The sequence below is a fragment of the Triticum aestivum genome, chromosome 4A (genome assembly GCF_018294505.1).
Source record: "Triticum aestivum cultivar Chinese Spring chromosome 4A, IWGSC CS RefSeq v2.1, whole genome shotgun sequence".
Classification (NCBI taxonomy): domain Eukaryota; kingdom Viridiplantae; phylum Streptophyta; class Magnoliopsida; order Poales; family Poaceae; genus Triticum; species Triticum aestivum.
This window is the reverse complement of record NC_057803.1, coordinates 568,007,361-568,022,387: the sequence shown is the minus strand read 5'-3', so window position 1 is coordinate 568,022,387 and position 15,027 is coordinate 568,007,361.

The window sequence follows — 15,027 nt, the reverse complement described above, 5'->3', positions numbered from 1 at the left end:
CCTGTGGGCGGTGGTTCCTCTTTGCCTCCCGCATCGTTGTCCATACCGTCGATGTCTTCGGAGTCGAAGTCGAGGATGTCGGTTGAGTCATCGACAGTGGCTATTAAGTGGGTGGCGGGTGGGCATCGAATTTCTTCGTCGTCCACCTCCCAATCCTATTGGCCATAATACGGCCAGGGCTTTCCTGACAAAGAGAGAGAGACCTTAGTGAATTCAGAATGTTGCCGAAGGGCAAGTGCTGAAAGATATCCGCGGCGGTGAATTTCATGATCGGCGCCCAATCAGATACGATTGGCAGGGGCGCGGATGGTTCGGGGTCCGGAAGAGAGTCCGGCACCTTGGAGTCACGGGCTGCACGGAGATTTATGCTGGTATTCGGCTTGATCGCCATTGAGACTGCAACCCCTGAGGCGGTGTCTAACCACCCGTCCTCGATTGGCGCAGTTGGCTCCGAACTAAGGGTCAGAGCTGATGCGGGCGCGGCTTCTGGGGTACTGTCGGCGGTAGAGCTAGGTCATACCAACGCGACAGTGGGGCGCGCCCAACTGCGGCTCGAATCCGTCAAAGATCAAGTCTCCGCGGATGTCGGTCGTGTAGTTCAAACTTCCAAATATGACCTGATGGCCAGGGGTGTAGCTTTCAATCTGCTCCAGATGGCCAAGCAAATTAGCCCGCAGTGCAAAGCCGCCGAATACGAACATCTGTCCGGGGAGAAAAGTGCCACCCTGGACCGCATCGCTATCGATGATAGTAGAAGCCATCAAGCCTAATGGCGACGACACAGAGGAACTCTCAATGAAAGCACCAATGTCAGTGTCAAAACCGGCGGATCTCGGGTAGGGGGTCCCGAACTTTGCGTCTAGGCCGGATGGTAACAGGAGGCAAGGGACACGAAGTTTTACCCTGGTTCGGGCCCTCTTGATGGAGGTAAAACCCTACGTCCTGCTTGATTAATATTGAAGATATGGGTGTTACAAGAGTAGATCTACCATGAGATCAGAGAGGCTAAACCCTAGGAGCTAGCCTATGGTATGATTGTATGTTGTGATTGTATATCCTACGGACTAAAACCCTTCGGTTTATATAGACACCCGAGAGGGTTAGGGTTACACAAGGTCGGTTACAAAGGAGGAGATATCCATATACGTATTGCCTAGCTTGCCTTCCATGCCAAGTAGAGTCCCATCTGTACACGAGACGAAGTATTCAATCTTGTATCTTCATAGTCTAACAGTCCGGCCAATGGAGATAGTCCGGCTGTCCGGAGACCCCCTAATCCAGGACTCCCACACCCCCGCTTCCAGGTCGCGAGAGTCGTCGCGCGCACACACATAGACATGCATATCCGTGTTTACGTAAAATTCTATCTCCATCTCCATCTCCAATCATATTTGTCCAACTGGCACATTATTTACGTTGTTAATTATATACGCAGCAATATTAACGTACATCATCTCTTGTTTGTGGGTGTCTGGGCCGCTGCCACGCCCGCTCCTGACCAACCCGAACCCTCTTCATCACCCGCGCGTGCTTCCCGCCCGAAATGGTCAGTGCCGCATTCATGCCCGGCCAGAGCGGACGCGACCTCTCACTGGCGCCGGCATTGAAGCGGCACGCCGACTGAGAGAGCGTCGCCCGCGCCACTTCCCGGTGCACGCGACTGCTCCGCGTTCAAAGGTCGCAATAACCAGCCACAACATGCATGTAAAAAGTTCTTGGGAGTCCGTGCTACAGCTAGGTGTCCTCCCCCAGCTCGTCAATCTCTTCTAGTAGTTCTAGTACTCCATGGCGCAATCCATCAACACGTAGGCGAGAAAGTTATCGTATACTCAGTTTGCGGTGAGTGGCATGTCGAGCGACCGTGTGGGGTGGAGCCATGGAGGAGGGTGAGACACGAACGTGACAGCCGTGATTCAAACGTTGGTTTTGCTTGATGGCATGATCCAACGAAATGAAACATTGGTTTCTCTCCGTTTCCATTTTTTCTCCGGAAAACGGAAACTTTCCACTCCATTTTCATTCTGACTCCAAGGTTGCCCCGTTACAACATTCCATCAAATACAAAGGAAAACTAACACACATGCTGATGCATCTCAATGATTCATAGATCATAACCAATTTTTACTTCACAACTAAAGACAAAAGTTGTGAGAGCGTGTACAAAAGAAAAACTACTGATGGGGTCACTACGACTTAAACCCCAAATAGGATTTAATTTCCTGGCTAGGTAGAACCGGTCGAAGGAAAGACAGCTGGCACCCTCAGATCATACGATGCTTTTGTGCAGTTCCACTAAAATCGAGCTGAGCATCCCTGATGGCAAAGATATCGAAGAAGTGTGATTAGAATAATAGTACTGGAACTAGTTCATGAGACATAAACTCATCACAAATAGAAGCCGATAGAAGTAGAGAAAGATCGACATGGAGATGGAGCTACGTGGGGAGCTGTGGCAGTGGAGCAAGTCGGCTCAAAAGGGAAGATGTACTGCTACCTTGGACGTCGGATTGTAGCTAGAAGGGCGGTTGGGACACACCGACTGTGGGTTTTCTCCCTCGCCGATGTGTTCCCTTCCCCCAGCGGTGGTATCAGGCCGGATATGTGACCAGCGGTGTGGCCACGTCATTCTATGCTTGTGAAGAGAGCAACCCAAGCAAGCAGGCTTGTAGCTTAGGCTCCTGATAGTGTATATAGAGTAATTTTCTTTTTCTCTCCATATCAACCATTTTATATTGCGTACGTGTCATTGAAGAGTGAAATGATGGTCGCTTCTTCCGAATAACTTACTATGTGATTTGACTGCTCCTTAGTGGCCCCTACACATACTCCCCCTACGTGTATGACCATTCTTGAATCTCACTTGTACTTATCTCTATTTTCTTGCATGACACATAGACATGATGTGCATCCAGGAATTTTACTGCACGTTGTTACGTAATACTATACTACTAGTACCTACTCCCTCATTCTTGTTCACTACTGGTACTCCCTCCATCCTGGCTTATTAGTCCCCTTTGTACTCAATTCATGGGTTATGTTTCCTCAAGAAATTGTCTTTACCAACGTATTAATATCAGGAATGCATGCATGAACAACGAATGATTAAACCTTGCATGCAACGTTTTTCAAAGCATTAACTTATGAACATGTGAATGTGAGGGACTACAACCTCGTGCATGCATGCAACAGTCACACATACACATGGATGCAAAAACGCGCGCGATGCCCTAATGCATGCATGTCTGAGCACACGATGGAACACACACGGTCAAGCTCAAGTACTCAACCTACATGTGCATGCACACACATACTCAACCAGGGTGAGGTAGTGACCGTATAAACACCAGAATATATATATATATATATATATATATATATATATATATATATATATATATATATACCGTCAACTTGCCGAACGAGGAGAAGCTTGCAGGACGGGAGAAGCTTGCGCGCGATGGCTCGCAAGACAAGGAGAAACTTTTGACTAATGCAAGCTCTCCCTCGCTCAGGCGGTGGACGTGAAACAGTTAATTCGGTGTCAGATTGCCAGAAGCATACACTATAGTAGTACTATTATTGTTCGACTTCCTGAAGAGACGAACAGCCAAGCGCAAAGTTTACTAGTACTACTACTACTACTATAGAGGTATGTATTATACTACTAGGAACTAGATGGAGGAGCGTCTGCACTCTTATTATGTCTTAAAAATGTGATAAAGCAATCTCCAACACATTTGGTTCTCTTCGAGGGTTCTCGCATGTGATAATGGAAGTTAATTGCATGGAACACTCGCCACATTTCTTGCTTAATTCTGGCTCATATCCTGTTACAAATAGTAAAGCTCGGTAATATTTCCTCTTTTTTTGTTATTCAACATGTAAACAGGTCAGCAAACTTTGCAGCGGATCTTTGTGTGAACCATGCTTGCTGCACTTTGAATGTGTCTGAGTGCTGGCTTTATTAAACACCTCGCTTCCTTCTTCTTTTTTTCTGGGGTACCTTGCTTCCTAGTGACCAGTCTCTTGACTGATCGTCCTAAGAATGCTTATATATGAATAAATCTCTCTCATTTACCCGCAAAATTGATTAAGCCATATTAATCGGAAAGGAGGGAATATGGACTGGCACTACCTTTTGGTGTGTCCCGTCAACTCGCAGAATGAGGAGAAGCTTGCAGGACAAGGTGAAGCTCGCATACGCCTTTTGACTAATGCAACCTACCCTCGCCCAGGCGATGGACATGCATTAGTTCATTCGGTGTCAGATTGCCGGAGGCATACACTGTAGTACCCAACATGCGGAGTACCATCATTGTTCGACTTCACGAAGAGGCGAAGAGCCAAGCGCAAGGTTTAGTAGTATGAGTAGTACTAATACTATGAATGCATGCTCGAGCGTCTGTACTCTTATTTTATTTTAATCTCTGATAAAGTACACATTTATTCGGGAGAAGGGCGGAAAACGGCAACCCAATAGTATAGTATAAAAAACAACGAACATGTAATGATGATATCGATCAACCATGCTCGAATATATCTTGGCCTCTGTGCGAGCCCGTTTGTCTATTCTCGCTCCTCGTCTCTCTCAAGGAACGGCGGGTAGGCCATTTTGCCGTCAATTGAGATCGGTTTGCTCACACTCCAGTCCCACATATCAGTGATATGCCAAGAGGAGGTGCATTGACCGACTGGCCATACACGTACTTGGTTTTGCACCTTCATACTACTCCTCCCTCCATCACAATTTACAGGGTGCGCTTCATTCTGATGCATTTCTCTCAATGCATTTCCACCACCACAGAAACTTTAGACGCGTTTAGTGTAATGCTCAATTAATTAGGGCATGATAACCGCAATCAAGTCCACAATTTTCTCTCGATGTACTCCCTCCGTTCCTAAATATAAGTCTTTTTAGAGATTCAAATGGACTACAACATACGGATGTATGTAGACATATTTTAAAGTCTAGATTCACCATTTTGCTTTGTATGTAGTCACTTGTTGGAATATCTAAAAATACTTATATTTGGGAACAGATGGGGTACTACGGAGTGGAGTAAGTGCATGCATGTGTGTACCCGGGGTGGAAGCACTGCATGCATGTGTGTACTCATTATTTCCTCTAGTAATAGACACCATGCTATAACTACCAATGCTATTTTTCAGGCCGATCGCTAGTCGCCTTGGTCCCAGAGTTTTTTTAAACGCGCTCTATAAACAGTGACGGATGGAGTAGTATGAGCAGATTCAAAGAAGAGCATATTGATGGTTGCTTCTTCCGAGCAACTTATAGTGGGAAAGGTGGGGCTTATGATTTGACTGCTCATTACTCACTATTAATGCGGCGCAACGACCGGGCTAAGTCTCTCATGTGGTTGTGCACTACTCCCTCAGTTCTTAAATATACTCCAGAATATTTGTCTTTCTAGATATTTCAAAGAGTGACTACATACGAAGCAAAATGAGTGAATCTACACTCTAAAATATGCCCATTTGAAATTTGTAAAAAGACAAATATTTAGGAACGGAGGAGTATAATTTCGTGCATGGCACATGGACCCGGATGCTGAAGAGGCTTTTGGCAATGCTACCAAGCTTCCAGCATTTTGTTTACATAATTGACGTACTATACAAATAATGTTCCAGTGACATGAAATTGTACAATGCTATGAGCTTTCAGCTTTTGTTTCGTGTGTCTTGCCATCGATGCTCTTTCGAAAACAATAAAAAACTAACTTCCTTGCTAATGCATCTCAATGATTAACCGATCAGAGCCAATATTTACATCACAACTGAAGACAAAGTTGTTAGAAGGTGTTAAATTAAAATTGATAAATGCTTTCATTGGCAGCAACGTCCCCCTAGCTCTGTCTAAATCAACAAGGCATGTTGGAGGAAAAAGTAGCTGTCTGGAGCATGCAACATTCCGTTCATTTTGTGCAGTTCCACTAAAATAGAACCGAGCGTCCTTGTTCCAAAGATATTATGTGTGATTACGATAATAGAGGACTATTGATGAAACAATAAACACACAAATAGAAGCTGGTCACCTTTGCAGTCTATCTTAAGACTAACTAGTTGCAGAAGATTGAGCAAATAGTTGGAGAAGATTAGGCTCGGAGTTGGATGAGGAGGATAGAGCATAATCAATCTCCCTTTGTGCAGTCGCACTGAAATGTAGAGACGTTGCCTGTGTGACATTTTAGTACAACTGCACAAAACACTCTTAAGAAAAAAGTGATTTGTGCAGTTCACCAAAACGTCGCAATAGCAACAAGGTGAAATGGATAGCCTTGTTTGCAAAAAAGAGGTAGAAAGGAAACAATTACTGGTCAATAATAGTTGATGACACATACAACGACAAAAAATAAGCATATTCCTTGTCCTAAGGGAAGATAACAACACGGTTGTGTTTGTCTGAAATGGTGTGAGGACGAGATTGCAATATGGAAAGTACGCCGGACGAGCTACATTTTGGGCAAAGAACTATGGAAGATCCACATGCTAGATCTTCCACATGCAGCGATGTGGGAAGACAGGCATTGGAGCAAGGCCGGAGGGGATACCTGGGGGTCGTCGGGTGATGTCTACTACATCTTCTTGTAGATGTTGTTGGGCCTCCAAGTGCAGAGGTTTGTAGGACAGTAGCAAATTTCCCTCAAGTGGAAGACCTAAGGTTTATCAATCCGTGGGAGGCATAGGATGAAGATGGTCTCTCTCAAACAACCCTGCAACCAAATAACAAAGAGTGTCTTGTGTCCCCAACACACCCAATACAATGGTAAATTGTATAGGTGCACTAGTTCGGCGAAGATATGGTGATACAAGTGCAATATGGATGGTAGATAAAGGTTTTTGTAATATGAAAATATAAAAACAGAAAGGTAACTAATGATAAAAGTGAGCACAAACGGTATTGCAATGCTAGGAAACAAGGCCTAGGGTTCATACTTTCACTAGTGCATGTTCTCTCAAAAATAATAACATAACTGGATCATATAATTACTCCTCAACATGCAACAAAGAGTCACTCCAAAGTCACTAATAGCGGAGAACGAACGAAGAGATTATGGTAGGGTACGAAACCACCTCAAAGTTATTCTTTCCGATCAATCCGTGGGGCTATTCCTATAAGTGTCACAAACATCCCTGGAGTTCGTAGTAAAATAAAACCTTACGACACAAATCAACCAAAACCCTAATGTCACCTAGATACTCCAATGTCACCTCAAGTATCCATGTGAATGATTATACGATATGCATCACACAATCTCAGATTCATCTATTCAACCAACAAAAATAACTTCAAAGAGTGCCCCAAAGTCTCTACCAGAGAGTCAAGACGAAAACGTGCGCCAACCCCTATACATAAGTTCACGAGGTCACGGAACTCGCAAGTTGATCACCAAAACATACATCAAGTGGATCACGTGATATCCCATTGTCACCACAGATAAGCACATGCAAGACATACATCAAGTGTTCTCAAATCCTTAAAGACTCAATCCGATAAGATAACTTCAAAGGGAAAACTCAATCCATTACAAGAGAGTAGAGGGGGAGAAACATCATAAGATCCAAATATAATAGCAAAGCTGACGATACATCAAGATCGTGCCGACTCAAGAACACGAGAGAGAGAGAGAGAGAGAGAGAGAGAGATCAAACACATAGCTACTGGTACATACCCTCAACCCCGAGGGAGAACTACTCCCTCCTCGTCATGGAGAGCGCCGGGATGATGAAGATGGCCACCGGAGAGGGATTCCCCCCCTCCGGCAGGGTGCCGGAATGGGTCTAGATTTGTTTTCGGTGGCTACGGAGGCTTATGGCAGCGGAACTCGTGATCTAGGTTTCTTTCTAGAAGTTTTGGGTTATATAAGAGGTGTTGGAGTCGGGAACAAGGCAGGGGGTCTCCGGGCTGTCCACGAGGCATGGGGGTCTCCGGGCTGTCCAAGAGGCAGGGGCGCGCCAAGGGGAGGTGGGCACACCCCCCCCACACACACACCCTCGTGGGCAGCCCGAGACTCTTCTGGCCCATTTCTTTTACTTCCTGGCCTTCTTCTGGTCCAAAAATAAGTTCCATGAAGTTTCAGGTCAATTGGACTCCGTTTGGTTTTCCTTTTCTGCGATAGTCAAAAACAAGAAAAAAACAAAAACTGGCATTGGGCTCCAGGGTAATAGGTTAGTCCCAAAAATCATATAAAATAGCGTATAAATGCATATAAAACATCCAAGGTTGATAATATAATAACATGGAACTATAAAAAATTATAGATACGTTGGAGACGTATCAAGCATCCCCAGCCTTAATTCCTGCTCGTCCTCGAGTAGGTAAATGATAAAAACAAAATTGTGATGTGGAATGATTTCTAGCATGTTCTTCAATGTATTTTTCTCTATTGTGGCATGAATGTTCAAATCCGATAGATTCAAGATAAAAGTTTATTGTTGACATAAAAATAGTAATACTCCAAGTATGCTAATCAAGCAATTATGTCTTATCAAAATAACATAGCGAAAGAAAACTTATCCCTACAAAATCATATAGTTTGGCCATGCTTCATTTTTGTCACACAAAATGCTCTCATCATGCACAACCCCGATGACAAGCCAAGCAATTGTTTCATACTTAGCCTTTTCAAACTCTTTCAACTTTTACGCAATATATGAGTGCGAGCCATGGACATAGCACTATGGGTGGAATGGAATATGATGATTGAGGTTGTGTGAGAAGCAAAAAGGGAGAAAGTCTCACATTGACGCGGCTAATCAATGGGCTATGGAGATGCCCACCGATTGATGTCAATGCAAGGAGTAGGGATTGCCATGCAACGGATGCACTAGAGCTATAAATATATGAAAGCTCATCAAAGAAACTAAGTGGGTGTGCATCCAACTTGCTTACTCATGAAGACCTAGGGCATTTGAGGAAGCCCATCATTGGAATATACAAGCCAAGTTCTGTAATGAAAAATTCCCACTAGTATATGAAGGTGACAAAATAAGAGACTCTCTATCATGAAGATCATGGTGCTACTTTGAAGCACAAGTATGGAAAAATGATAGTAACATTGTCCCTTCTCTCCTTTTCTCTCCCTTTTTTGTTTGGGCCTTTTTTTTATGGCCTCTTTTTTTTTAATTTTTCGCCCCGAGTCTCATCCCGACTTGTGGGGGAATCATAGTCTCCATCATCCTTTCCTCACATGGGACAATGCTTTAATGATGATCATCACACTTTTATTTACTTACAACTCAAGAATTACAATTCGATACTTATAACAAAATATGACTCTATGTGAATGTCTCCGACGGTGTACCGGGATTGCGATGAATCAAGAGTGACATGTATGAAAAAATAAGCATGGTGGCTTTGCCACAAATACAATGTCAACTACATGATCATGCAAAGCAATATGACAATGATGATGCGTGTCATAATAAATGGAACGGTGGAAAGTTGCATGGCAATATATCTTGGAATGGCTATGGAAATGCCATAATAGGTAGCCGTAATAGGTAGGTATGGTGGTTGTTTTGAGGAAGATATAAGGAGGCTTATGAGTGATAGAGCGTATCATATCACGGGGTTTGGATGCACCGGCGAGGTTTGCACCAACTCTCCAGGTGAGAAAGGGCAATGCACGGCACCGAAGAGGCTAGCAATGATGGAAGGGTGAGAGTGCGTATAATCCATGGATTCAACATTAGTCATAAAGAACTCACATACTTATTGCAAAAATCTACAAGTCATCATAACCAAGCACTACGCACATGCTCCTAGGGGGATAGATTGGTAGGAAAAGACCATCACTTGTCCCCGAACGCCACTCATAAGGAAAGCAATCAAAGAACACCCCATGCTTCAAATTTGTCACACAACGTTTACCGTACGTGCATGGTACGGGACTTGCCAACTTCAGCACAAGTATTCATCAATTTCACAATTACTCAACTAGCACACCTCTAATATTACCACCTTTATATCTCAAAACAACTATCAAGCATCCAACTTCTCTTAGCATTTAAAATTTATAACCAAAGTAAATTACCATGCTGTTCTAAAGGACTCTCAAAATGATATAAGTGAAGCATGAGATATCAATTATTTCTATAAAATAAAACCACCACCATGCTCTAGAAAGATATAAGTGAAGCACTAGAGCAATTGATAAACTACTCCGAAAGATATAAGTGAAGATCAATGAGTAGTTGAATAATTATGCAACTATGTGAAGACTCTCTAACATTTAATAATTTCAGATCTTGGTATTTTATTGAAACAGCAAGTAAAACGAAAGCAAATAAAATAACGCTCCAAGCAAAACACATATCATGTGGTGAATAAAAATATAGCTCCAAGTAAAGTTACCGATGAACGAAGACGAAAGAGGGGATGCCTTCTGGGGAATCCCCAAGCTTAGGCTCTTGGTTGTACTTGAATATTACCTTGGGGTGCCTTGGGTATCCCCAAGCTTAGGCTCTTGCCACTCCTTATAATATAGTCCATCGAATCTTTACCCAAAACTTGAAAACTTCACAACACAAAACTTAACAGAAAACTCGTAATCTCCGTTAGTATAAGAAAATAAATCACCACTTAGGTACTGTTGTGAACTCATTCTAAATTCATATTGGTGTAATATCTACTGTATTCCAATTTCTCTATGGTTCATACCCTCCGATGCTACTCATAGATTCATCAAAATAAGCAAACAACACATAGAAAACATAATCTGTCAAAAAACAGAACAGCCTGTAGTAATCTGGATCAAACGTATACTTATGGTACCCCAAAAATTCCAAAATAAATTTCTGGACGTGAGAAATTTTTCTATTAATCATCTGCAAAAAGAATGAGCCTAATCATGCTCTCCAGTAAAACATAGCAGCCAATCTCGTGAGCGCTAAAGTTTCTATTTTTTACAGCAAGATCGCAAAGACTTTCCCCAAGTCTTCCCAAAGGTTCTACTTGGCACAAACACTAAATAAAACATAAAACCACATCTAAAATAGGATAGATCAATTATTTATTACTAAACAGGAACAAAAAGCAAGGAACAAAAATAAAAATTGGGTTGCCTCCCAACAAGCGCTATCGTTTAACACCCCTAGCTAGGCATGATGATTTCAATGATGCTCACATAAAAGATAGGAATTGAAACATAAAGAGAGCATCATGAAAAATATGACTAACATATTTAACTCTAACCACTTACTATGCATATGGATTTTTTGAGCAAACAACTTATGGGAACAAGAATCAACTTGCATAGGAAAGCAAAACAAGCATAACTTCAAGATTTTGAGCACATAGAGAGGAAACTTGATATTATTGCAATTCCTAAAAGCATATGTTCATCCCTCATAATAATTTTCAGTGGCATCATGAATGACTCAACAATATAACCATCATATAAGGCATTCTTTTCATGATCTACAAGCATAGTATTTTTATTATTCTCCACATAAGCAAATTTCTTCTCATGAATAGTAGTGGGAGCAAACTCAACAAAATAATTACCATGTGAGGCATAATCCAATTGAAAAATAAAATCATGATGACAAGTTTCATGGTTATCATTATTCTTAATAGCATACAAGTCATCACAATAATCATCGTAGGTAGCAACTTTGTACTCATAATCAATTGGAACCTCTTTCGAAATAGTGGAATCATTACTAAATAAAGTCATGACCTCTCAAAATCCACTTTTATAATTATCACAATAAGATTGAAGATCCTCCAAAATAGTGGAATTATTACTTCCTAAAGTTGACACTCTTCCAAACCCACTTTCATGAATATAATCATCATAAATAGGAGGCATGCTATCATCATAATAAATTTGCTCATCAAAACTTGGGGGACAAAACATATCATCTTCATCAAACATAGCATCCCCAAGATTGTGGCTTTGCATATCATTACCATCATGGATATTCAAACAATTCATACTAACAACATTGCAATCATGCTCATCATCCAAAGATTTAGTGCCAAATATTCTAATACATTCTTCTTCTAACACTTTGGCACATTTATCGGAATCCTTATTTTCACAAAAGACATTAAAAAGATGAAGCATATGAGGCAACCTTAATTCCATTTCTTGTAGTTTTCTTTTATAGACTAAACTAGTGATAAAACAAGAAACTAAAAGATCTGATTGCAAGATCTAAAGATATACCTTCAAGCGCTAACCTCCTTGGAATGGCGCCCGAAAAGAGCTTGATGTCTACTACACAACCTTCTTCTTGTAGACGTTGTTGGGCCTCCAAGTGCAGAGGTTTGTAGGATAATAGAAAATTTCCCTCAAGTGGATGACCTAAGGTTTATCAATCTGTGGGAGGCGTAGGATGAAGATGGTCTCTGTCAAATAACCCAACAACCAAATAACAAAGAGTCTCTTGTGTCCCCAACACACCCAATACAATGGTAAATTGTATAGGTGCACTAGTTCGGCGAAGAGATGGTGATAGAATTGCAATATGGATGGTAGATAAAGGTTTTTCTAATCTGAAAATATAAAACAGCAAGGTAACTAATGATAAAAGTGAGCACAAACGGTATTGCAATGATAGGAAACAAGGCCTAGGGTTCATACTTTCACTAGTGCAAGTTCTCTCAACAATAATAACATAACTGGATCATATAAGTATCCCTCAACATGCAACAAAGAGTCACTCCAAAGTCACTAATAGCAGAGAACGAACGAAGAGATTATGGTAGGGTACGAAACCACCTCAAAGTTATTCTTTCCGATCAATCTGTTGGGCTATTCCTATAAGAGTGACAAACAACCCTAGAGTTCGTAGTAAAATAACACCTTAGGACGCAAATCAACCAAAACCCTAATGTCACCTAGATACTCCAATGTCACCTCTCTGTGGGTATGATTATACAATATGCATCACACAATCTCATATTCATCTATTCAACCAACACAAAGAACTTCAAAGAGTGCCCCAAAGTCTCTATCGGAGAGTCAAGACAAAAACGTGTGCCAACTCCTATGCATAAGTTCATGAGGTCACAAAACTCGCAAATTGATCACCAAAACATACATCAAGTGGATCACGTGATATCCCTTGTCACCACAGATAAGCACATGCAAGACATACATAAAGTGTTCTCAAATCCTTAAAGACTCAATCCGATAAGATAACTTCAAAGGGAAAACTCAATCCATTACAAGAGAGTAGAGGGGGAGAAACATCATAAGATCCAAATATAATAGCAAAGCTGGCGATACATCAAGATCGTGCCGACTCAAGAACACGAGAGAGAGAGAGAGAGAGAGATCAAACACATAGCTACCGGTACCTACCCTTATCCCCGAGGGAGAAGTACTCCCTCCTCGTCATGAAGAGCGCCGGGATGATGAAGATAGCCACCGGAGAGGGACTCCCCCCTCCGGCAGGGTGTCAGAATGGGTCTAGATTGGTTTTCGGTGGCTACGGAGGCTTCTGGCGATGGAACTCCCGATCTAGGTTTCTTTCTGGAAGTTTTGGGTTATATAAGAGGTGTTGGAGTCGGGAACAAGGCAGGGGGTCTCTGGGCTGTCCACGGGGTAGGGGGCGCGCCCCCCACCCTCGTGGGCAGCCCGAGACTCTTCTGGCCCAATTCTTTTACTTCATGGCCTTCTTCTGGTCCAAAAATAAGTTCCGTGAAGTTTCAGGTCAATTGGACTCCGTTTGGTTTTCTTTTTGTGAGATACTCAGAAACAACGAAATAACAGAAACTACCACTAGGCTCTAGGTTAATAGGTTAGTCCCAAAAATCATATAAAATAGCATATAAATGCATATAAAACATCCAACGTTGATAATATAATAGAATGGAACAATCAAAAATTATAGATACGTTGGAGACATATCATCAGGGTGTAACTAGGTGAGCGGCGGCGGTCGGGGTCTGCCCATACTGCGGCAGCGAGCAGGTGGCGTAGGCCCTACCGCGCCGGAGCTTCATCAGAGAGAACGGCCGGTACCGCAGATCGGGACGTGCTGCCTCGGCGCCGTTGAACGGAGAAACGATGCACATCCTCCCTTTCCACCGGCGGACAGTATGTCGCCGGATCAGTGACCAACGATGGGAGAGAGAGGCCATCGCTGCCTTGTGTGAGATACTCTGAAGAGAGACAAGCCCAGGCAGGCAGGCTCCATTGTATATAGTGGAGCGGACTACCTTTTTCTCCATAAAAAACGTTTCATATTCTGTGTACGTGCCATTGAGAGATATAACTTTATTTAAAAATAGCGCGCCAACGCATCAAGTCAAACTTTGTTTCGTGCACGCGTGGTACACAACCTCCGTAGGTAAACAACCTTTACACGCGTTCAAATTAGCACGGGGGCTGCCATTTTCATATAGAAATGAGCTCCACCATGTACCCACGCGGGTGTGGCTGGGCACGAAGCGTGAGTACGTGCACCTATTCTCTTCGTGTACGTACACCGCCTACGTGGGGTTGTGTGAGAGAGATACAAACGTAGAGAGATGTAGTGTGTGGGTTCAAGAATGTTTTTTTGGGGGGAGGGTCAATCAAAAAATGTAACATATGCAATGTGTGTGAAATAAAGTCCTAGATATATCATATATATAGGGGGGCGATCCACGAGAAGATAGTGGAGGTATCATCGGCTTGAGGTATCCGTAGAATCGAAGAGAGGGATGATGTGTGTGTGCGCGCGTGTGATCAATAAAGAGTGCCATCGAATTTGTGTGTGCCCACGTCAAAGATATAGAGTGGCTGGCCTACTGGAACGTGAGAGGGGACGGGTGTAGTTTGTCTGTCTGGCATGGATACCTACCTACAACGCTCGACAATCAGTGTGTAGTGGGGGGAGACCTACAACGCTCGACTACCTACAACCCACGTCAAGTATAGAGGTATAATGGCTGGTATATGTGTGGGGAGGAGAGTGGCCTACCTTATGTATTAAGGGAGATCGATCGGCATCCTTGCATATGTGTAGGAGAGGAATAAGGATGGGAGAGAGACAGAGCTAGAGTGTTGG